Source organism: Python bivittatus, unplaced genomic scaffold, assembly GCF_059951505.1.
Source record: "Python bivittatus isolate LINGU-HERP-01145 unplaced genomic scaffold, Pbiv_v1 ctg000580_np1212, whole genome shotgun sequence".
Lineage (NCBI taxonomy): Eukaryota > Metazoa > Chordata > Lepidosauria > Squamata > Pythonidae > Python > Python bivittatus.
Window position 1 is genome coordinate 26,040,086 of NW_028277087.1, and position 14,391 is coordinate 26,054,476.

General features: G+C 37.7%; 1 long non-coding RNA gene across 1 annotated transcript in view; it reads left to right on the forward strand.

Moving 5' to 3' along the window:
• Positions 1–13,645, forward strand: part of LOC112542685 (uncharacterized) — a 158,502-nt gene extending 144,857 nt beyond the window's left edge. Inside the window, exon 8 of the long non-coding RNA XR_015797682.1 lies at positions 6,527–13,645. This is a non-coding gene — a long non-coding RNA (uncharacterized LOC112542685). The remainder of the gene's footprint in view (positions 1–6,526) is intronic.
• Positions 13,646–14,391: the final 746 nt, after the last annotated feature.

Below are 14,391 nucleotides of genomic sequence, written 5' to 3' on the forward strand. Positions count from 1 at the left end.
TGTGGAAACAAGAAGTGAAAGTTCATTTCAGATGAATAAATAATACACTTCTTCTTCCTTTCCCTAGCTTTAACAATTTCCTGCACATAAACTGCTATTAGCAATAACAACACAGTTCAAGATCATGGGACTGAGGTGGGACTGAATTTAGATCTTTGGTTCTTCCTTCCCTACCCCTCCACTAACAACAACTTTCAATTGGGCTGTTCCCAGTGATGAATCCCATTCTTTCTCCCCCTTAGGAGCTCAGAGCTACCACAAAATTTCTCAACCAAATTCAGAGAAAATAGTAGGAATGTACTATCATTGATCTTTTGGGGGAATCTTGGCCAAAACCTTTGATTTTCTTACCTACTTCTCTCACTCCCACTGAATTTCCTCCTTTGAACAAGAAACAAAGTCATTCTGCATAAATTCCTATTTGAAGGTTAGTTAATGTTTTGCAGTGTGCCAGAAAAGTGGAAATTACAACATAATGGCCTTTCCTTTTGTCCTTGTCTTTTGGAATTTACAGAACATTCACTGTTTCTCGTTTGATACTTCCTTAAACTCCCTTGCACACACATTATGCGATAATCATCCACAAACACTCATTCTATTGGCCTATATGGAATTCAGCAATAAGTAATGGAAGCTGGTAAAAACTCTTGATGCATTTATATTGTTAATTATTATGCATATTTATTGCATTCAGTCAATACCTGAATTTTGAGGCAGAACTGATAATTCAGAAAAAAATTGTATTACTCTGTGTGTATCTGTGTATCATCTACCCACACACACACTACTGGGTGTGTGTGTGTGTGTGTGTGTGTGTATCTATCTGTCTATCTCCTCTGTCTGCAAGGCTGATTTTCTCCAGGCCAAGTCTTCCCATTCTGCATATCCCCCCCAGGAAGTTAGTTTCTTTGATTCCCTTCGTCCAGGTGGTCTACTGGGTGGCAATGCAGAAGCAGATTTTTTCCCATGGCCACCCAGTTTCATGGCATTCTCTTTCCCCCAGAATCTGGATGCTTCTTCCCTGCTGTCTTTTAGCAAAGAAGCAAAGATCATCCTTGAATATAACTGTGTTCTATTTTAAGGGTTTATGCTGATTGCTATAATGTAATGCATTTATGTATGATTTGGGATGGGTTTATATTATTTTGTCAGCTGCTAGAGTTGGATATAAATACTGTGAAATAAATAAGTAAATATATTCTTAATTCATAAAAATACTTGATTTTTTATTCATTACTTAAATGTTAGATTTACAATTATGTGTATAATTTGCTGGATTTGTACATTCAGAGGACCATTTAGTTGAAACCAACTTTACCAACCTCGATGCCATTATCATTCTTTTTAATTCAAATAATAAAACAGGATACCTCCTAATCCTAAATTTCTGTAACTGCTGGCATAATTATTAGCACTTTGAGGTTGTCCAGATCAGGAAATGGATTCCATAAGAAGACTAGAAGTATATGTTTTTGAGTTAGGCTATAGGGGCAGAATCTTGGAAGACCAACTGCATTTTCCCTTCCCTTCCTTTTATACCCTAGGGCAGTGTTTCTCAACCTTGGGAACTTTAAGATGTGTGGACTTCAACTCCCAGAATTACCCAGGCAGGATGAAGTCCGTACCTCTTAAAATGCCCAAGGTTGAGAAACAGTGCTCTAGGGAGTTAGGGAGAAGGCAGTCTGAGTCTCTTCCTAATACTTTTTCTTTTTTTCCAGGGCTTAAGGCAATTTTGTTTTCATAACAGTTTCTGAATAGTTTCACCAAGGTCATTTCCATGACTCTCTACAATTATTCAATTTGAATAACAGATCCATCTGATTTGTAATGTTATTTTATTTAAGGAAAGGAGGAATTTATTTATTTATTTATTTATTTATTTATTTATTTATTTATTTATTCAAATTATATAGTTTTATAATAATTCCTAAGTACCAAATGTTACTTCATCCCCAGATAGTGTTGATACTGGCTGTACTCTTTGATTTGGCCTTAGGGGAAGATTGCTTCCTCGGCACCAACCTTTACTTCAGTCCCAGTTACTAATGTCTTTTGTTGCTGTTGTTTATTTGTTAAATTTACAACTTGTATTTTCTTTAGGAGCACAAGGCAGGATAAACAATGGTCTCTCCTCCCATTTTCCCACAATAACAATATTATGAGATAGGTTGGCTGGAGAGAGAGTGACTAGCCCAAAGTCACTCAGTGAGCAGCTGTGGCAGATGGACTTAAACCTGCATCTCCTAATGTCAATCTAATACCTTAATGGCTATATCATGCTTACACATTTTTGAAGCCAAAGTGTTATGTCTTTTGTTGTATGGTGCATAGTGTTGTACTTATAAGGATACCCATACATTAGAGGCAGTCCAATCTACATTTCCCCACTCTGAGTCTCTCACTGTATTGTTAATGCATTTCTCTGCCTAGACCTCAAATGCATTTCTGTTGAGGTCCACTTGTGTCTGCTGGTTGAAATACTGGCTCAAGTAGACCTTTGGGAGTCAGTCTCTAGCCCAATTGGTATTGACAAATAGACACCTGTCTCTTCAGAAGAAACAAATTATAGACAACCTGGTTTCCTGTGGGCTTATGCCTCAATTTATATCTATGCTGGGCTTGGACAAAGCTTAAGCAAAGAATCTTTGACCTTGATATGCAAATAAACAGAACTAATATCTCTGCTACAACAAACTCTTGCACCCTCCCTTTACCATCCCTAAGTATTTTTATCATCTACTTGTTCCATCATATAGGGGGGCTTTCATACTGACACGCTTGGATGCTCTTCCATCAATGGTGCTACTGGGAAGATTTAAGATTTAATGGCATTCCTTAACAAGACCATCTAGATTCCAAAGTCGAGACAATATCAGATGTAATTCTGAAATGTCCTGTTTACCACCCTTGGAGGGTAGACTTAATCTCCTCTTATTAGAAATTTCCCAAATGGCAAATGGGTGCTACCTTCTGAACAACCAGGATGGGAAGTCTCCAGAATGGTGGTCACATTTTATGCCTCTGCAATGAAAGTGAGAAGTTACTGGACAGACTGCACTCCATATACATTTAGTCTCAGGAATGAGTAGATTGTTCCTAGACATTTGTAGTCTGTATTCTCTTCTCAACTTTTTGTCTTTCTTTGGTCTACAACCATATATTTTAATAAATTGAAAATGACCACACTAGCTTTCAGTATTGCTGTAGCTATTAATTCACAGCTTGAGAGACTGAATTCATGCTGGTTGGGGAAGTTACTATTTTTGTGGTACATATCTCTTAATGTAATACAGCATACATTATTCTCTAAGAATGAAGATTTGATCTAAAGTATACCGCTTATATGGAAACACACACCAGTTTGAGGGATGGGGGGAGATGTGAGAGATTGTGGGGAGCCTGGGAAAGGAATAGAAGGGAGACTACACATGAACTATCAAGACATAGATGGTAAGGCTGCTGGCAGCTTATCTGATAAATGGGCAACTCAGCCCAGATGGCAAGAAACCCAGAAAGAAGCATTTCAAATCATTCAAAGAGACGCTGTCTTAATGAACTCATTATAACTGATGGTGGGGAATTCCTTTTTAAAATACTGTACTTACCTAAGACTAGCAATAAAGATACGTTACTGAAAACCTGCGTAGTTCTTGTTTCCTTGATCTTGCCCAGTACCATGGGGTTTAACAAGAAAGCAGCTTCAGGTCTTGCCATTCTAGCAACTGGTCTGAATGCAGCAACACTGCAACAGCAGCATTCCAGCTTCTTGAAAGGGCTTCGTTGGCAACATTAGCAATGGAAACAAGTAAGGCAGAAATTGTACTCCACCACAGCATCCTTAACTCAGGCAATTACCTAGTATGAAAAAGACATGTTTTATTGCTTCTCCAATTGTCGCATACAAAAAAATAACTTGAAATCATTACCCCAGTGGAGAATGAATATTGTTCAATCAAATAATGATTAAAACTGGCAAAACAGATGCTAGCAACAATAGGAAGGAAGTCACCTTCACCCAAGAATGAGAACAGGAAAGGTGGGAAAAGAGTGCAGGGCTGTTCTTCCCTGTTCTTGCGTTAAGACGAATATCCCTTGACCTGTCTCTTCCTCATGGATGGTAATTGCATTACCAATTCTGACAAAATAATTTCATCCCATGCTAACTTTATTACAAGCATCAGAAGGAAGCCACTTATATACAAGAACAGGATGCCCCACAGTCTATTTTATTCAGTTTATAATGCACGTAATCAATTTCATAAATGTGAATTGCCATAAGTTACCATTAGTTTGAGTTAGAGGGCGTTTGAAGGGGATCACACTATGAATCTGATTATGTCTTGAACAGTCCTGGAAAACTAAATTCTACCTGCTTGCAGCAAGGGGCTGTGTAACTTCTATTAACTATTGTTCTTGAGCAAGGAGGTTAGGCAGTTTGTTGGAACCCATATGGTTGCAGTTCTGAATTTATTAGATTAGTTTTTATCTTGGTTGTCTGTATAGGTTTCTTATGCTGTTTGGATTGTGTTTTTATATGTTGTTTGCTGCCTAGAGTTGGCACAATGAGATGGGTGGCCTTCTAAATTGAATAAACAAACAAGCAAACTCTGCAAAACTTTATCAATTTTGGCTTTCTCAGGAATGTGTCAAATCAGAAGCTCTTCAGACTAAATAGTATCCCTTGGTTTATTCTATTGAAAATTATTTTCAAGTTAGGCCACCTTCTGTACAATATGCTCCTACTAGATTTGTGTCTCTATATTTCATCCTTGATGATGTAAAATTTAAAATTTTAAAATGTAAAACAAGAAAATTTTATTCCTTGAAATCAAGTCAAATTCCTTCTTTAATTTGCTAAAATTGCGTCCTGCCTTTCCACCAAGCGTTCATCCAGCTAGCTAACACAGCAAAACACAAATCCATAATCAGTCCTAAAAACAAGTGGGCAAAATAGCAAAACAATCCTGTGTTCATTACAATATTTTGAAATTCATCTCTGCATTTTAAAACATCTGGATTATTTAATAATGAACCCTCTTCATATTGTACTATTTCAGATGCAGCAGGCAGGGTTGTCAGGTATTTGAATATACCTTCGTGATACAGTCTAAGAAGATAGTTATAGTTTGTGCCTCAATCCCACTTCTCTCTGAGCTTTATCAGTGCGTAACATGAAAATCCAGGCCAGAGTGACTGCAGAAAGCAGAAATTCATGCGATACAGTATGTCATGCTGCTCTTATGTGCTTGCAAAACAAGTGTTTCCTTCAGATGAACATTTTTGGTACGGCTATGTTTTATGTGAAGGGGGACGCGGTGGCGCAGCGGCTTAATGACGCTGAAAGTTGCCGGCCAGAAATGGTTGATGCTTCAGCGGTTCGAGTCCAGCCTTCGCGTTAAACAGGGTGAGCTCCTGCTTCCTCCCCAGCTCCTGTCAACCCAACAGGTTGAAAACTCACGTGAGTAGATAAATGGGGACTCTCACTCCGGTGGGAGGAAAAATGCTGGCGGTGCCTTGCAAAAGGAGTTGGGAGCAGTTGCCAGTAAGCGCGAAAAACTGCGCGCGCCCGAAAAGGGCGCGAAGCAACGGAAACCCCGCCTCCTGCGCTTGCCAGCTGGGCTCTGCTCTAGGAAGGAGGCTCTGGCAAACCACTTCCAAAACACTTGCCTTGAAAACTGCAAAGGACTCGTCCAAGCAGTCACTGCAGAGTCAGTAACGACTGAGCGCAGATTTAAAAAAAAAATGTTTTATGTGATGAATTCATTATTACATATGCTATCACTGATACTCGCACATTCAAGATGTACTAGCCTTGGGTTATCTTTTTAGTACTTGCAATCCTTGAAAGATAAATGTGAGCTCAGTCTAAAATGCAAAAACTGCTGCTGAAAATTAGAATCAGAAAACCTTGGCAAAAGGTGGTTAAGGAATGAGAAAATGTCAGATTATAACGCCTGACATTTCTGTAGATTCTGGCTATAGTAGCTCTGGGTTTCATACGGTAAAAGGAAAGTTGGTACAATCGTTTGTTAGGGAATATGTAGGAACAATCAAGTTCGCAGGACAGGACTCACAACTTATGTTCGTCCATACCTTTGCTATGGGACCAAACCTAGAACCAAGCTTGCCAATGGGATCAGATCTTTGTCATTCTGAGCTACAAAATACGGGCAGAATTTTTCATGTAGCTTGCTTTTCTTCACAAAGTAATTTCCTGGAACAGAGTAGAAGACTTTTGAACGTATATTGCTGTATCTTGCCATGGAAGGGGTGAGAAAAACTGAATTATTGCTGCTGAATTTTCCCTGGCTCAGTATCAAGTAATTTAACTTAAGACTGAAATATTTATTATATAACAAATTGATATATGTTGCAGTGTGTGCCTCTTTCATCTCTTCCCTTCCAATGTTATTTTTAACTTTGACTGAAAAAAACCAAATAATTATAACACTTATGACACTGATATCCTAAATTGTAATTAATATTGATAGAATATATACTTTTTTCTTCTTTTTCTTCTTTACAGGTCGTCCTTGAATTATGACCACTTGTCCAGTGATTGTTCAAAGTTACAATGGTGCTGAATGAGGGGTACTTATGACCAGTCCTCAAAGTTCCAGCTGTTCCAGAACCCCTGCGGGCATGTGATCATGATTTTGGCGTTTGGCAACCAGCTCATACTTACGACGATTGCAGCATCCTGCGGTCATGTGATCACTATTTGCAACTTTCTGTGCCAGCTAACCACAAGCAAAGTCAATGGGGAAGCTGGCAGGGAAGGTTGCAAGTCACTCCCATGGCTTTTTCTCCTGAGGAGCCCCACTACAGAGTACGAGATCCCAGGGATCTCATACTTTGCAGCACCCCCTACTGCCTGCACTCTCTAGTGCATGCCCATCTGCAACACCCTTCCACTGGCCCATGGCCCTTGCCGGTCTGCCCATGCTCCCTAATGCTCACCTGTGCACCCCCCCAATACTTGTTGCCTGGGACTCCTGCCTCTTTCCACTTAATGACCCATGCAGTCCTGGGGTTACGATGGCAACCAGGACTACCAGGATTGCCGTCACTAAGCAATGCGGTCACATGTTGTTGCACTTAATGACCACATCACTAGTGACTGCAGTCCTGGTCCCAACTGCCATCGTAACCCGAGGACTAACTATATCTAAGGTATCTGTAAGGTATTTAAATAACAGAATATAAATAATTTATTTATACTATATAAATATCATTGTATTGAAATAACTATGTATCAAGATTTATAACAACACAATAAAGAGGAAAAATATATCTGGCAAAGGCACTGAACCCCCCCCCCCCCACCTGATAATACAGCCAGTTGCTGCACTGGCCTGATCCAGATTATCTCCTGGCAAAATGCTAGCAAAACCTGACCAGTCAATAGATAATTCCTCCAGCGTTGTTAAAGAACCGAAGGAATCCACCGACAAACAGTTTTCTCTTTCTCTGACCTTGCATAACTTCTCTCCAAAGCCATCTGAATCACATTTGGAAATCACCATGACTTGGGCACGAGGCAGAAAGAATGGGGAATGTCTGTTTGAGGGTTATACTTCTTTCTTTTAATAACAAGGCTCAAAAGTTACCAATTTTAGTGTAACAGAAACATTGTGCAAACATGTGCTGTGCCAAATTATCTCCTGACAACTAGTTGTCAGGTAGTAACTAGTTGTGGCTTTACTTAGTTGGCTCAGGAAAATACATTGGGAAACAGTCTTTTTTTAAACAGAACCTGTATCTTTAAAAGTAACTTGAGACATTCAGGCAAGTATGACTCTGTTTCCCAGAAAACAATTTGCTTACAGTATTTCATGTTTTGCTCTACTGTTGCAGAGGCTGAACTACTTAAAAAAAAGGGAAAAAAGATTCTCTGCCCTGGTTGATATATCCTTCTAAACTGTGGTTTCTTTTAACCATTCTTTGTGAAAGAATAATCCACAATGGTTGGGTTTACATTTAATGCTAATCCATAAACCAAGATTTACAAACCACACTTGGCTGGATTCCTACCAAGCATTAAGCCAAAACCAACCAAATAAGGCACATTATAGTTCAGTGGGAGGTGTGAATCCAGCTTCTCCATTGGCATGTTTCGGGCTCAGGTGTAGGATGGCCCTTTTCATGGCCAAAAAAGAGAAAATCCATCAATAGAAAGAGGAAAAATGAGAGCACAATTTGCATAAAAATGGCATGCACTACTAAATATAGAAATAATTCGAGATATATCACATCATGGCATACTGAGAAATATAGAACATTTCTGTGCAGATGCAAAGTGTTGATGGGCAACTCCATGCCTCCAGTTTAAACTGGATTTGGACTGGAGGTTTCTTTCAATAAAGGACTGTTTTGAGTAAATTAAAACTTTTTCTTTTTTTTTGGAGTCTTCGAGTCAATCTTGACTCCTGGCGACTGCCTGGACAAATCCCTGCAATTTTCTTGGCAAGATTTTGGAAGTGGTTTGCCATTGCCTACTTTCTAGGGTTGGGAGAGAATGACTGGCCCAGGGTCACCCAGCTGGCTTCGTGCCTAAGGTGGGACTAGAATTCAGTCTCCTGGTTTCTAGTCTGATGCCTTAACCACTACACCAAACTGGCTCTCAAATTAAAATTAAAACATATGGCCATCCTAATCAAAGTTTCTTAGCCAGTATGATGAAAATACCCGGAGAAGGAATTCTGGGGTTCGAGGCATTTTCCTTCCCTAACACTTCCTTCCTCCAAATCCCTCACTGACCATGTCATATGCAACTCATGAAACTATTACATTTAACCTCACCCATTTGTTCTTCCTCTTTCTGCCGGAATGACCTAGAAAACACAATAAACAAAGATTTGAAAAATTGTGAAGAAGGAAAGTTCAGATACATACATTATATTGAAAAAGTATGCTTTGATAACCAACCTCCTTAGGAGATTTTTTACTTGAAAAAAAATGAGTATAATAGGTATATAGAATGATCTCCCTCTCAGAATTATTCAATCCATGGGTGTCTACAGAGTGTGGTAAATAAATGTCAAAAAAGTGGCCACAGTGGTGTGATTGCAACTTTGCCTGTGTGTGTGTGTGTGTGTGTGTGACACATAAAAAAGCTGGAGCTTCAATTGCAGTGTTGTGACCGTCATCTTGACTTTTTTTTACCATGCCCTGTGGACACCCCAGATTCAATCCAAGGACACCCAACCAGGAGAAGGCCTAATAAGAATATAAACAAAGCCTTGCTGAATCAGACCAAGCATCCATCTGATTCAGGTACATACTTGGAGATTCAGGACAGACAAGTAACTTATTTACATGCTGATTTGTTAAAGTGTAGAATTTGCTGCACTCATTGAAAAGCTAGTCAAGAACATAGACAGCTATAAAATGAAAAATCACAGATTCTTGGAAGAAATTCCTAGTTCTGATAGTTCTCTGACCCCCGGATACCAGTTGCTGAGGAACATCAAAAGCTACTCCAGGGTTCAAGGATCCTTGGATACAGTATCCTTTGGTGACTCTTCTCTACTTACAGTATATCCAATGGTTTCCTGGGAAATTGGGCAAAAGTCGAAAAGAGTTAAACTTGTAAGCTAAATAGTTAAACTGAAGGATACAGGAAACAGGATCTTTTCAGATGAAGAGATTTTGGGAAGATATAGAAAGACTTTCCTGCAAGACATGCTGATGCCAGATTATAGTCCCAGCTCTAAAGGTCAGGCATTGTGAGAGGAACCAGAATAGAAAAAAGGAAGTTAGGTTGGGAAGGGACAGGGAAAGAACTAGTTCTGAAACATATGTAAGACCGCAACTTTTAAGTTTGCCCCTACTTACAGCCTTAGTTTATTGCCTTCTGCCTTTTGATTTTCATTTATACCTCCATCCTCAAATGAAGCACAATCCCATCAATCATTAATGTTTTCATACTCTATGCTTGTCACAAATTATGCTTGTCATAAAGGTTTTGAGTTTTGGAGACATTTTTGTGAAGTTCTCCTCCACATCATTCTGATGGTAACACTGCACTTTTGGGGGGGGGGGCAAAGTGGTGCTAGCCCAACATTAGATTAGCTGATTTGGGGAAGCCCCAGGATTTGTAGAAAATGGCACAGCTTGTATAAGTGTAAACAAACTTTAGGGGAAAAAAGTGACTGGAGATCAGAATATGAGCCAAAAAAAGTTGAACAAAGACAGAGACTAATCAGTGGCTGAAAAATGCTATTGGGGAAAAATGGAAAATTGGGAAAAGAATGAATGAATGGAGAGTCTGAAGTGAAGCAGTTCACACTGCAATATTTTACAAAGGGAGAATTACTTTATTAAGGTTAAATTAAAGAGTATATTTTTCTAGTCAAAAGGAAGGATATAATTGCATTCATAGAACCTTTCAAATTTCCACTAAAAAGTGGATCGCATTTGAATTTTTTTTTTCAGAAGGAAATCAACCTTCACACACTAACAAACTGTGAAGCTGCTTCCTTTGCTGCTTCTTTTGGGGCACTTTCTTACTCTCCCTCTCCCTCTCCCTCTCTCTCACACACACACTCAGAGCATAAGCTTAAAATGAACAAAAGAGTAAAGAATAAAGATACAAAAGGCAAAATGAAAAATAGAACATAAGTAAAAACATTGTGAAGGAGAATTTTGGGGACATTTTCTCCCTTTCTGTTCCATAATTTTCCCCAACCACTAACCACTACTTAATTATTTATGCTATACTTTTAATATTTAACATTAGAGATCTTTGCTTATATCTGTTTAAATAATTTCTCCTGTTGTTTTAATTATACTGTTTACTCTGTTCCTGGAAGCTGTATACCAAATATCTATATCTGCTTTGCTATGTGTATAAGGGAGACATTCCTGCTTGAACTTGGTTAAACTTCTAATATGAATGTATACTATTAGTTTTGCCATTGCTGCATATTCACCAATTCTGGTTTCCCAATTTTGTATCATCATCAGACTTTCACTTTTCCAACATTGTACCAGGTTCATATAGTGCATATATCTTCATAAATTGTGATATTTTTCATTTATGCTCTTTGGAATAATTCCCAATAAATCTATTTGTGGTTTCAGTTCAAATTTTATTTTTAAAATTTTCTGAATATTTTGATGTATTTCCTTCCAATTTTTTTAAGGGTTTTTTTTTTTTTACATGTTTGGTACATGTGATTAAATGTTCCTTTTTTATTATGGCATTTCCAACATTTATATAATTTGTCCTGCTTGGTGATCATTGGTGGAGTTACATACCATCTATAAAATGTTTCATACCAATTTTCCTTCAGATTATAGCCTGGAGTAAATTTTGATTTTTTTCCATAGTGATTCCCATTGTTCCACTGAGATTACTTCTTTGAAATGTTACACCTACTTTATCATGCAATTTTTTATTTGTTCCATCTCTGTGTCATATTTCAGTAACAATTTGTAAATGTGTCCCATAAGTGATCTTGGAACTGTATGAGTGTTTCAAATTCTGTCATTTTAAGGACCCTCCTTCTTCCTTAAGGTTATTTTTCATTCTTTCCGCAATTAGTAAATATATTAAGTATGGTGCATTCTTACCTTCATTGAACAATTCTTGCTGTGTCTTTAGTGTATTTCTGAGCCTGGATGTAGCAAATTAGCATATGTAATTAAATCTTTCTTACCGTAGTCATGCTTGAAGTAAAAAGTATTTGACGGTGATGCTAATAGTGAAATTGCCAGACTTATTCTTAGAAGATTCCAATTTTTTAACAAACTTGGTCTTATAATATGTTCCTTCAAATTATTTTCTTTTGTTTCTTAGTACTATAAAAACCTGTGCAGTCCATTGGCCAAGCCAGCTGTTTCTATAATTGATGTTCTGCTATTCGGGGATCGTGTCCATTATGTTACCCATGATAGACGGCTTGTTTGATAGTATCATGTAAAATTAGAAAATGCAAATCCATCTCTTTCTTTTGAGTCTTGCAAGATTTTGAATTTTATTGTCAGTTTTTTCCCCACTCTATATGACTCTGTTAATTGTTCTTTGCCTGTCCTGCAAACTTTTTTCTGAGATTGGAATTGGTGCCATTTGAAATAAGAAGTTCATATTAGGTGGCATATTCATTTTTATTGTTGCAATAAGCCCCAGCCAAGAATATTTTAAGTTTTTCCACCTTGTTTTATTTCTTTCCATAATTTTTTATAATTGTTTTGAAATATGTCTTAGTTACATCCTATTAAATAAAGTCCTAAATATTTCCTAAATATCTAACAAATACCTCACAGCCAGTCTCTTTGTTCACAGAATGTTCTTCTTCAGAACATTCTGAAGAAGAATGTTAGGTACCTTGTTATTATACTGTATTTCCCTTCCCTTCCCTTCCCTTCCCTTCCCTTCCCTTCCCTTCCCTTCCCTTCCCTTCCCTTCCCTTCCCTTCCCTTCCCTTCCCTTCCCTTCCCTTCCCTTCCCTGAATTGGCTGAAGTCTTGGATTATTTTCATCAACTTATGGAACTTTGTGGGTTCATGCTTGTTAGTCCTACATGATTTGCATAGCATGTCATTTTATATTCTTCTCCTTGAATTTGGATCCCAGTTATTTGCTTCTTTTTTTGGATCCTGTCCTCCAAGAGTTACAAATATTAAAGGAGATTGTGGGCACCCTTGCCTTGTGCCTTTGATTATTAAAAAACTTGTGAAGAGTATTCCATTCATTGTAATCTTTGCTGTTTGCTGTTGATATATGCTTTCCACCCAAGTTTAAATTCTTCTCCTGGATTCATTTTATTTAGGACCTCTAATAAGAAAGTCTACTCCAACTTGTCAAGGGGTTTTTCTACATCCAAGAATATTACTACTGACTTCTTGTTCTTCTTGTAATGTATTATAATAAATTTGTATTAATCTATTGTTATCTCTCATCTTCCCTTTAGGAGTGTAACCTGTTTGACCTATATGTATAATTCTGGAAATAAATCTTCATATGTTCAGCCAGTAATTTAGTAAATATCCTATAATACTCCCAGCTGACAATGCGGCAAGCAGAAAGATGCATTTGGTTCTAACAAGTATTAGCAAAAAATATTAGTAAAAATTAGAATATTCAAAAAATGGAGCATAATGTAATTAAACTGTTTGCAGATTGTATACTTCTTCTTCTTAGGATTCAGGTAGAAAAATATCTCTGTTGCATTTGGAATTAAATACATTTTATGCAGCAGCAGAATTAGAAGTTAACACTGGTAGATCATCTGTTATACTAATTAACTTTGATCAAGAATTACGAAAATAACTTCAAGAAGTTACTGGAGTTCAGAGTAGAATATTGCAACTAGCTCATTAATATTCAATTTGAAGACTATACCAAAACAATGCATCTAAAATAGCAGGGGGAAACAGCAAGTTGCTCTATGAAGCTGCACACTGAGGTGTAATGAACTGGCTGCTGCAGAAAGTGGTTTGGGAGAACAACAGTTATAGGCTTGGCCCAAGTTCACTGACTGCACCTAAGGACCAGCCCTGAATAGAGATTTCTATAAAACGTGCATGTGCCTATTTCAGGGTACATTTCTGCATATTTGGAGATCATAGTTCTATTTTTAATTGAATTTTAATTCATCTCAGAATACTGTGTAAATTTGGAACATGTGATCCTTGTGTCTACCTAGTTAACTGCCTAGTTTGTAACTTTTTATATATAATATAGCATCATGACTTAGCTCATGGGGTGAAAGGCTCAACCCTCCTTCCCCAGAAACCCTCTAGGTCTGTATATCTGGCTCTGCCTTCATATCTTTGGGAAGCAGCTTAATATTTACTATTACCACTATCTATTTTCAAGGAAGTACCTCACCTGGTATATTTCTTTTAAACCCAGTGTGTTAGAAAGTTAGGGTTCTCACCAATAGTGCCGCCTTTCTGGCAATTTAAAAGTAAATAGGGGGGAAAAGATGAAGTAATTTCTATAATGCATCCTCCTGACCATATAGCATAGAGGTGTAGGGCTAGAGGATCTAGTACATCCTCTCCCTTTGAGAGAAAAAACAATCTCACAAGAGATAAGTAAAATCAAACTTTATTAAAGAAACAACAACAAAAAAGATAAACTGTAAAGCCTCCTTTAACTTTACAGTCTTTTATTTAAAATCATACCAGGAAAAAGGACCAAGGTAAGCAAATATATTATGGAGCACGTGAGGGAGGGGGGGGGGGCATGGCTGGAGAGGTGTAGCAAGTAGCATTCAGGAAAATTGATGCTTTGTAATTGGTTATGCCGCCCCACCCCCAGCCATTATTGTTAATGGGAAGGCCTCCCAACCATTTTCCAGGAGTGTGTATAACACGTTCTCCAAAAAATTGCTTTATGTTTTATATATCACTTTGATGAATTAAATTAAATTGATATAAA